Raw genomic sequence first — 10,227 nt, 5'->3', positions numbered from 1 at the left:
AATTTGAGACTAGCCTGGTCTACAGAGCAAGCTCCAGGAAAGCCAGGGCTACACAGAGGAACCCTGTCTCAAAAACAAAAAAAAATTATTATATTATCTATCTATCTATCTATCTATCTATCTATCTATCTATCTATCTATCTAGGGAGGACACACTTGTGCCTCAGCTTCTGTGTGTTGGTCAGAGGTCAGACGACCATCACGAGTCAGTTCAGTCCTCTACCACGTGGGTCCCTGGTACCACACTCAGGTGGTCAGGCTTGCAGCGAACGCCTCTACTTACTGAGCCATCTCTCTGGCTGCCCAGTAGAGTTTTGGGCAGTTAACGGTTATCAAATTAAAAAAGTTTCCTTCATGGGGCTGGAGATATGGCTCAATTGTTAAAAGCACTGGCTGCTCTTGCAGAGGACCTGAGTTCAGTTCCCGGCACCCACGTGGCAGAGCACAACCATCTGCCGCTCCAGCTCCATAAGGAAACAAGGAATTTAAACACACAGCCCTGAGCTGGACATTGTATGTTCCAACAGTGATTCTGCTGGTAAATTTTCATTTAATGTGGTGAAACACGTGGGGCCCAGCTGACCATTTCAGGAGGCTGGAGCTGGCCACAGGCTGCACAGGAAACTTGTGGGGTAGCCTGGTCTCAGCTTCAGTTCCAGGCTGAGCCTTCCTCTTCTTCTTATCTACCCACAGGCTCTAACACCAAAGCTGCACCTGCAGCCACCGCGTCCCTGCAGTTACCGTGTCCTCCCCTACCGCGAGACCAGGAACCAAAATTCGTCTTTCTTTCTCTAAGCTGCTTCTGTCATTTGACAAGGACAACAACTAATAAGCTACGGCTGTCATAGAACCATCCACCGCCATGCCTCCTACCACGATGGCAAATCCCTCTGAGGCTGAAGCCACAATAAACCCCTTCTTCCCCGAGATTATTTCTTTCAAGTATTTTGTTATAAGAGAGGTAATTAATAGAGACAACCAGAGCTATCCCAGGACTTGCATTTGCATTTCTTTCCTTCTGTTTTGGTTTGGTTTTGAGACAGGGTCTCACCGTATAGCCATGGCTGACCTGGAGCTCATAGAGACGCACTTGCCTCTGCCTCTGAGGGTTGGAATTAAAGGCGTACTCTACCCTCTCTAGGCATTTGTTTTGTATTATTTTCTGTCGTGTTAAGAGAGTAAAAAAAAAAAATCAAGCAAGTTGGGGATTTAGCTCAGTAGTAGAGTGCTTGCCTAGAAAGGCCCTGGGCTCAGTCCTTAGCTAGTGGGGAGGGGGTGGGGGGTGGAGTACAAGGCCTAGGGGATAGCTCAGGCAGTGGGGGGGGGGCATGCCTTGCAAATGTGAGGAAGGACCTGAGTCGATCTCCAGGTGTAGAAAAGGAAACCTGAGCCCAGTGGCATGCACTTGTGACCCCAGCGGGAGGAAGTGGAAACAGGAAGATCTTGCCAGCCTAGCCTACTTGGTGAGCTCCAGGCCAGGGAGAGACAATTTCAAACAAACAAAAGGCAGACAGTGTCTCAGGAACGACATCTAAGGTTGACATCTGGCCTACACATACATGCACGCACACAAGCACATACCTGCATGCTCAAGTACACTAGCACATATGACATGCACACACAACAAGCACGCACAGCGAACGCACACAACATGCACACGTGACCTGGACAGCTCAGGGAGCATGAACAATTCCTTCTCCATCAGGAGCTGGTTGTTTGCTTTGCTTTGTATTCACATCAGCGTAACGAGCAGTGGTTAATATTTTCTTTGCAATTACTTACTGGAAGCCTCCGTCCATTAAGGGAATTGTCCTTCTTCTGGGCTACTTAAGTATTTCATCTTGGTCAATGACTAACTAGGTCTCTGACATGGAAAGGTCCTCTACATACCGAGATGGTGACAATGACAATAACGTAAGGCAGTGCTGTCATAAAGCTGGCAGCTGGTGATTCATACACATCAGGCCGCTGTACGTGCTGAGCTCATGGCACCTTGCTTACTCTTCGAGATCACTATGTGGTTCATACATGCCCTACAGAGAGGTGTGCTGGGCACGGGCCCTTCTGCCTTGTGGTTCCTTCATCTTTCTCCAGCCATGAAGAGCTCAAGTTTGTTCAGCCTCCAACCAGTCTCTTCTGGAGGCATCCTCTGTCCCCAGGTAATGGTTCTATTCCATGACTTTGGACGCCCCAACTGCCACAGGTTTAATGGCAGACTAGATTTCGTCTTGGAGCTCAGCTCAGGAATCCTGTCGTCAGCTCCCCATTCTCATGTGACAGAATGCGTTGCGAAACTGGCAATGGTTACTAACAGCCAGAGGGTCTTTCCACAGGACCTTGCATTTGCTTCAGCGTGGCTATCAGCTGAGCTCAGACCCAGGGAAAACGCTTGTCCTTTTTTCTCAAACCCCAGACGTGATCCCTTAGCATACTTAGTTAGTTCTTATTCAAAACTAGAGTACGGGGCCAGCGAGACGGCTCAGTGGGTAAAGGCACTTGTCATCAAACCTGATGACCCGAGTTCAATTCCTGGAACCCACATGGTGGAAGGGGAAAGTTCCCTCGCACAAATTGTCCTCTGACCTCCACACATATTCTCTCTCTTACACACACACACACACACACACACACACACACACACAGAGAGAGAGAGAGAAATAATTTTTTCTTTAAAAAATCAGAAAATAGTAAGATGTTTGTTTTGCAAGTGTGAAGACACTAGTTGAACCACAGAACTCACGTAAGAAAGCCACGTGTGATGCCACACTCCTGTAAGCCAAGTGTTGGGGAGTCAGAGACAAGCAGGTCTCTAGAGCTCAATGGCCAGCCACTCTAGCACTCATGGCAAGCTCCATCTTCAGTGAGAGTCTCAAAACAAGGTGGTTGGCTTCTGAGAAACAATACCCAAGGTTGTCCTCTGGCCCCCGCAAGCATGCACACACATGCACCAGAATGAACACGCACACCCACGTATGTCTTCTCCGGCCAGAGTTATCACCTCCCTGGCTCCCTTCCAGAGCTGCAGCCTGCTAGCATCGTACATCAAGGCAGATGAGTTTGTTCTGTGCCCTTCCTCCAGGAAGTGCCCACCTGTAGCAAGACTGCAGAGAGATAGGATCTCTGATTCAGACTGTGTCTGCTCTTGTCTCTCGGTCCAATTAGGGCTTCAAGCCCAGTCACGTTGCTTCTGGAAACAGAGGCCCTTGCCCTGCTCCAGTTCTGGGACTCTCACTCTGATTCACAAGGACTGCCCAAGGCTTGGGATGTGTGTCTCCTTTATTCATCTTCTTTGAGGTCAAGTGTCCTGGGTGGACCATGGGCAAGTGAGCTCAGATCTGGGTAGTCAGTGCTCACACCTGAAGCTGGTCCCTTACAGATTAAAATCTTCTTTGAACATCTAGGGAGGAATGGGTGAGCTCCTCCTGTACCCCAGAAACATGCTTATTGGCTAGAACAGTTTCCCTCTTCTTTAACCTATTAAGACTCAATTCTCTATCCTTAAATCCCAAATAGGTCCAGAAACTGGACCAACCAAAGCATGTTTCCCTAGTCATTCTTTTTTTTTTTTAAATCTCAATTTTTATTTTTTCATGTATTTGGATGTTTTGCCTACTTATATGCCTGTTCACCATGTGCATTCTTGGTATCATTAGACCCTCTAGAACTGGAGTTACAGATGTGAGCCATCTGATATAAGTGCTGTACTGAGCTCCAGGCCTCTGCAAGAGCAACAGTGCTTTTAACTATAGAGGAGCCACTAAAGCCCCGACATAACAAAACTTTTCCAAAAACTACAGGGATAAACAACATAACTCTAAGGATAAACAGGTAATTTCATGTTTCTGGGTAGAAAACTAATATCCTGAATATTTCTGTTCTTCTCAATTAGATCTGTAGGTTTAAAACTATGCAATTAAGAAAAAAAAATCTCAGCAGGTAAGTCAGGCATGGTGGTAGATACCTGTAACTTCAGCATCTGAGAGGCTGGAGACCTTGAGTTCAAGTCCAGGCAGCACAGCAAGACCCCATCCAAAAGCAAAAGCAAAGACAATTTAAAAAAAAAAAAAACCTCTGAGAGGTATTTCAAGGTTTGAGGACACTAAGCGAGACTTACATAGATCTAATCTACATAGGAAGTAGAAAGTATAAAAAGACAAGATCTCCTGAGTAAACTGGGAGCATGGGGACCTTGGGGGAGGGTTGAAGAGGGGAGGAGAGGCAGGAAGAGGAGCAGAGAAAAATGTAGAGCTCAATAAATATCAATTTTAAAAAAGACAAAGTATAAAATTTATATGAAAAGGCAAAAGACCCCCAAATAGCCAACACAGTATTGTAGAGAAACCCACTCCAATGACTGGCACAACCTGCCCTCAAATTTTACTACAACAACTGAAGAGTTGGCTCAGTGGTTAAGAGCACTTGCTGCTCTTGCAGAAGACCTGAGTTTGGTTCTCAGTACCCACATTGGGCAGCTCACAACCCTCTATAACACCAGCTCCAGGGGATGTGACACCCTCTTCTGGCTGCTCTGGACACTGCACATACATGGCATATGCTCACAGAGACATGCACAATCATGTGTGTGTGTGCACGCACACACATAAATAAAAATATTTTTAAAAAAACTAAAAGCTGTGTAGTATAGGCAAAAGAATAGACAAACAGCCCAATAGACTTTCTGTAATCCAGGAAGAGGCTTGCACAATAGAATCCACTGGATTCTGACCAGGGAGGGAAGATTAGATTTGTCCCAAATGATGCAGAACACCTGGACTTCCACAGGCAAAGCACAATGAATAAAGAAGAATTCTAGGCACTGATTTCAAAACTTACTTCAAAGTGTATCTCAGGACTGGGGAGCAGCTCAGTGGAAGAGCACAGGCCCAGCTAGTATAAGCAATGTCCTGGGGTTGATCCCAGCACCACAATAAATAAATAAATAGACAGGTGGACAAACAGATAATAGCTAGGTAAGCAAATGAATGAATCACAGCTGCACAGCAAACTCACAAAATCCCCCAAGATAAGTAGAACAGAAGAGCCGGTTAGCCGACCTCGGAGGAACAGCAGAGACACTGCCTGTGAAGGAAGGGCTGATAACCTGGGATCCACTAAAATTTAAAACTTCTGGGGATGGGAGATGATTCAGCAGTTAAGAGCACTGGCTGGCCGGGCGGTGGTGGCGCACACCTTTAATCCCAGCACTCGGGAGGCAGAGGCAGGTGGATCTCTGTAGTTCGAGACCAGCCTGGTCTACAGAGCTAGTTCCAGGATAGGCTCCAAAGCCACAGAGAAACCCTGTCTCGAAAAACCAAAAAAAAAAAAAAAAAAAAAAAAAAAAAAAAAAAAAAAAAAAAAAAAAAAAAAAAAAAAAAAAAAAAAAAAAGCACTGGCTGCTCTTGAGAAGACCCAGGTTTCATTCCTACCACCCACATCATGGCTCACGGTAGTCTGTAAATCTAGTTCCAGGGGATCCAGTGTGCTTCTGGCTGCTGTAGACATGGTACATATACACACATGCAGGCAAACACTTGTACACATGTGGGAAGTAATGATTTTTTTTTTAAGTTTAAAGTTTCTGGGCAGAAAACGTTTGTGACATTTATCTGATAATTTACTTGGATCCCAAAGTATATGAACAACCCTTAAAAAATTGCAAAGAGGTTGGAAAGACAGCTCTTCAAGTAGAGGTACTGCTGCTGAGTCTGACGACATGAGTTTGATCCCAAGACCCACATGATAAAAGAAGAAAACAGACTCCCAGAAGTTTTCCTCTTGCTTTCTCATTCATGCTTTTCTCTCTCTCTTCTCTCTCTCTCTCTTTCTCTCTCTCTCTCTCTCTCTCTCTCTCTCTCCAGTAAAGACATGTAATAAAGATATTACAAATGAGTGAGGTGAAGCACATAACCCGGTTAAGAGGGATTGCCCAGCATATACAAAGCTCTGAGTTCAAAGACACACATATCCTATAGATGCCTTACAATATAGGCAAAGGTGTATATAGAAGGAAATCTCACCATCAAAGATATGCAGGTGGCAAATAGGCATATGAAAAGATGCTCAGTGTCATATGACAACTACAGCAACAATGAGATACCACTGCATTGCTGTTAGAATAGCTAATGCTCACCCGGTGACGTCACCAGGGGCTGGCAAGGATGCCAGGCAGCAGAAAGCTGCTGAGCGTGCAGAACGGTAAGGCCGCTTTAGAAGACAGTTTGGCAGTTTCCTCTAAACCTGAGCCCGATTGACCATAGAATCCATCCGGCACTTCACGGATGTCCACGTGAAACCTGCACACACACAGTGAAAGCACCTGCGCTGGTTAATTTAAACTGTCAACTGGACACAACTTAGACTCTCCTGGGAAGAGAGTCTCATTTGAGGAATTGTCTAGATCAGCTTGGTCTGCAGGCATCTCTGGGATAGGTTGTCTAGATTTTTAATTCACATGGGAAGACCCAGTCCAATATGGGCAGCACCATTCCCTAGGCAGGGGGTCCTGAACAAGGAGTGGAGAAACTGAGGTAGGCACATGCAAGCAGGCATGCACGTATGTATTTCGCTCTGCTCCTGACTGCGGATATCATGTGACCAGCTGTCTCAAGCTCCTGAGGCTGTAACTTCTCCACTCTGATGGACTATTGCCTGGAATTTTCTCCCCTAAGTTGTTTTTTTTTTTTTTTTTTTCGAGACAGGGTTTCTCTGTTGCTTTGGAGCCTGTCCTGGAACTAGCTCTGTAGACCAGGCTGGTTTCGAACTCACAGAGATCCGCCTGCCTCTGCCCCCCTAGTGTTGGGATTAAAGGCGTTTGCAGCTTTGCAGACAGAATGTCACGTGACTCAGGCTGGCCTTGACCTTGAACAAAGGATTCTTCTGACCCTAGTGCTGGATGTGTGCCACATATATATGTGTGTGTGTGTGTGTGTGTGTGTGTGTGTGTGTGTGTATGTATGTATGGGTGTACATGCATGTTTGTGTGCGCACACAGAGTTCAGAAGAGGTCTTCAAAGGTCCTCGTCTACCACCCTCCACCTGTTCCTTTAAGGCAGGGTCTCTCCATGACCTGAAGCTCGGGTTTTCTCTGCTAGTGTGGAATCCAGCAAATCCCAGCAATCCTCCTGTCTACGCCCTCCTTGGAGCTGGTGTGTACAAGATGCTGGCTTGTAACAGTGCCGGGATCTGAACTGAGTCTTCCTGCTAAGCCATCTTTCCAAACCCTCTCCCCTGTCCTTTTTAAAAGACCTATTATCAATCAGTCTTGCAAACACAAGGGCTTGAGTTCGACCCACAAACAGGATCTTGGGAGTGGACCCCATGGTTCAGGCATGAGCATAGGCAGCTGAGCCCTGACTCCAGAGCCCAGCCTGGTCTTCACCGACCACTATGCAGCAAGTGTGGGTGGGTTGGCACTGCTATGTCTTGTTGCGTTTGTTACCCAGCAACAGAACTCTGATGTAATGCTGAGATTAGCAGACAGGAGCTGGAGACCTCAAGCAGGAAAAGTCAGGAAGCATTCTGACCTCAGTGCAAACAAAACTACAGAGTGTGAAGTTGCCTAACTCTGCATGAGTTGGAGAAGAAAGGCCCAGTGGAGCCAGTTATCCAAACTTCTTTAATGGAACCCAGAAATTCGATTTTTTTTTTTTAAAAAAAGACAGGGTCTCATGTTGTCCAGGCTGACTTCAAACCCGCTTTGTGGCTGAGGATGCCTTTGAATTCCGGATCCTCCTTCCTCTGTTTCCCAAGTGTTGTGGTTCCAAGTGCGCTCCATCCCACTGGCTCATGGGTTCTGAGGATGGAACCCAGGGTTCATGCACTCTAAGGGAGCGCTCACCCAAACTCAGGACTCCATGTTTGCAAGGCAAGCACCTTATTGACTGATACATCTTTCCATCCTGAAGGTTTTGCTTTGTTTTGGTTTGGTTTTGGCTTTTGGTTTTGGAGACGGGGTATCATTGTATAGCCCTAGCTGTTCTGGAACTCACTCTGTAAAACAGGTTGGACTTGAACTCACAGTGATCCTCCTGCTTCTGACTCCTGAATGCTAGGACTAAAGGTGGGCACTACCCCTGCCTTGCATGAAGGAACATTCTTAGCTACAGTCTCAACTTCCTTCACGGACGTAAAGCTACTGGGGCAGTAGTGACTTGGAGGGTTTATCTGTCATCTTAGTCAGGAGCATAGAGGCCCTTTAGTCCCTTCCTGTTGTCTGACAATGGTAAAGCACGGGACCCCATTCTCTATTAAAAAACAAACAAACAACAAAAAAACCCCCAAACCAAAAAACAACCCAACTTTTAATCCCAGCACTTGGGAGACAGAGACTGGTGGATCTCTGTGAGTTCAAGGTCAACCTGGTCCACAGAACTAGTTACAGGACAATTAGGGCTGCTTCACAGAGAAACCCTGTCTCAGAAAACCAAACCAAACCAAAACAGAACAAAAAAAGAAAAAACGAGAACCCATGTAAAAAGCCAGGGGTAATGGTGGGGGTTTATAACCCTAGTGCTGGGGAGGTAGAGAAAGGTAGACCCCCTGGGACACACTGTCCAGCCAGGCTAATCTAGTTGGCCAGTTACAGGCCAGTGAGAAACCCTGTCTCAAAGGAGATGCAGGGCTCCTGAGGAATAATACCTAAGGTTGTTCTCTGGCCTCCACATACATGAACATGTGCACACAGAACATTCCTGCAAGGAAAACCCCCAGAAAGCTCTATAGGTAACCTCTAAAGTGTGGCATCAACTACCAGGGAATTGTTCCATGAAGGTGAGAAGCCATGTCTTCCAAGCTTGTTCAGAAGGCAGCACCGCCCTGATTCACAGCAGGCCAAAGCTTGGTAAGAGAAGAACCCAACATAGTCTGAGGCATAAGTGCAAATCTCTGCAGTCAGGCCAGCAAGTCAATTCCCAAAGTACATGTGACACGCATGCCTAAGTGATAGTGCTGCTCACAATGGCCTGGGTTTTTCCACATCAACGAATCAAGGCAATTCTCAATAAACATGGTCACAGGCCGACCCAATGTAGATTGTCCCCTACTGACATTCCCTCTTGTGTTGATTCAGGATCAATTTAAAGAAAAGCACAACACCTTGAATTTAGCAGCAAAATCTCTTAAAAATACAGCATAAAATGGAATTAGAGAAAAGTAATCAACTTATAAAATTCTTTTTTAGAAAAAAAAATGGGGATGGCAGCTCACCCTGTAATATTAGCACTCAAGAAGCTGAGGCAGTAGGATTCTCATGAGTGCAAGGTCACCCTTGGCTACATAGTGTGTTCCAAGCAAGCCTGGGCGACAGGGGGAAAAAAAAATAAAAAACCAAAACCAAAACCAAAAATACAACAAAAAACCTTCTCTTTGAAACACACAATCAAAAGAATGAAAAGAAAAGCCACAGACGGGGAGAAAATATCAGATTCGAGACAGGCTTAGATCTCTAATATAAAAAGAATTCGTTTGTCCCTTTCAGTAGTCAGGACAAACAATCCAATAGGGAAACGTCTGACTGAACAAGTCCCTGGACTTGACAGCCCATTAGGGAAATGCAAATTAGAGCCAGAAGGATGTGCCGCACCTTGTCTCACACCCTGACCAGAACGGCTAGAATCTAATTAGGCCAGACTAAATGGTGGCGACGAGGGTGTTGAGGACACCACTTGAATGTGTTCAGTTACCCAGACTTTTACCTTGTATCTCCCCAAACTCCGACTAGTCTTTGTACAGACGCAAAACCATAATAAACCCCAGAGAAGACAAATTTGTATGTAAAATTTCCTGCAGCTTTGCTTGTAATAGCCGCAACCTGGAATTCGACAAAAGGCCTCCGAAAGTTAAATGAGTAGACCAATCTATGCACGTTGGAAAACTACTCAGGGATTAAAACTAATGAGGAATTGAGAGTGGCAGGGGGGCAGAAGAGTGGCCCCCAAGGAGGCTCGTGCCCCAGGCTCAGGGAATCTGTGTGTTAGTTCCTCATAGGCCAGCACTAGGAACTCAGTACCCAGGATTCAGGTCGCTAAGCAGCCGACCTCAATGGGAGATTATCAAGGATCGCAGAATGAGGAATGTAATCACGTAATCACGAGGTGCTTACAGAAGCTGAAGTTGAGGCCTGGGAGGTGGATCTGACACGGTGACATCAGTGCCCCAATGGCCAATGCCTGCTCTGCAGGTGGATTGGGCTCAGATCCAAGGGACACAGAGGTCTGGGAGCTGGGAGGA

Source organism: Alexandromys fortis, unplaced genomic scaffold (assembly GCF_014885135.2).
Source record: "Alexandromys fortis isolate MF-2015 unplaced genomic scaffold, M_Fortis_MF-2015_v1.1 scaffold_3, whole genome shotgun sequence".
NCBI classification, from domain to species: Eukaryota; Metazoa; Chordata; class Mammalia; order Rodentia; family Cricetidae; genus Alexandromys; species Alexandromys fortis.
This window is presented reverse-complemented; position numbering follows the sequence as displayed.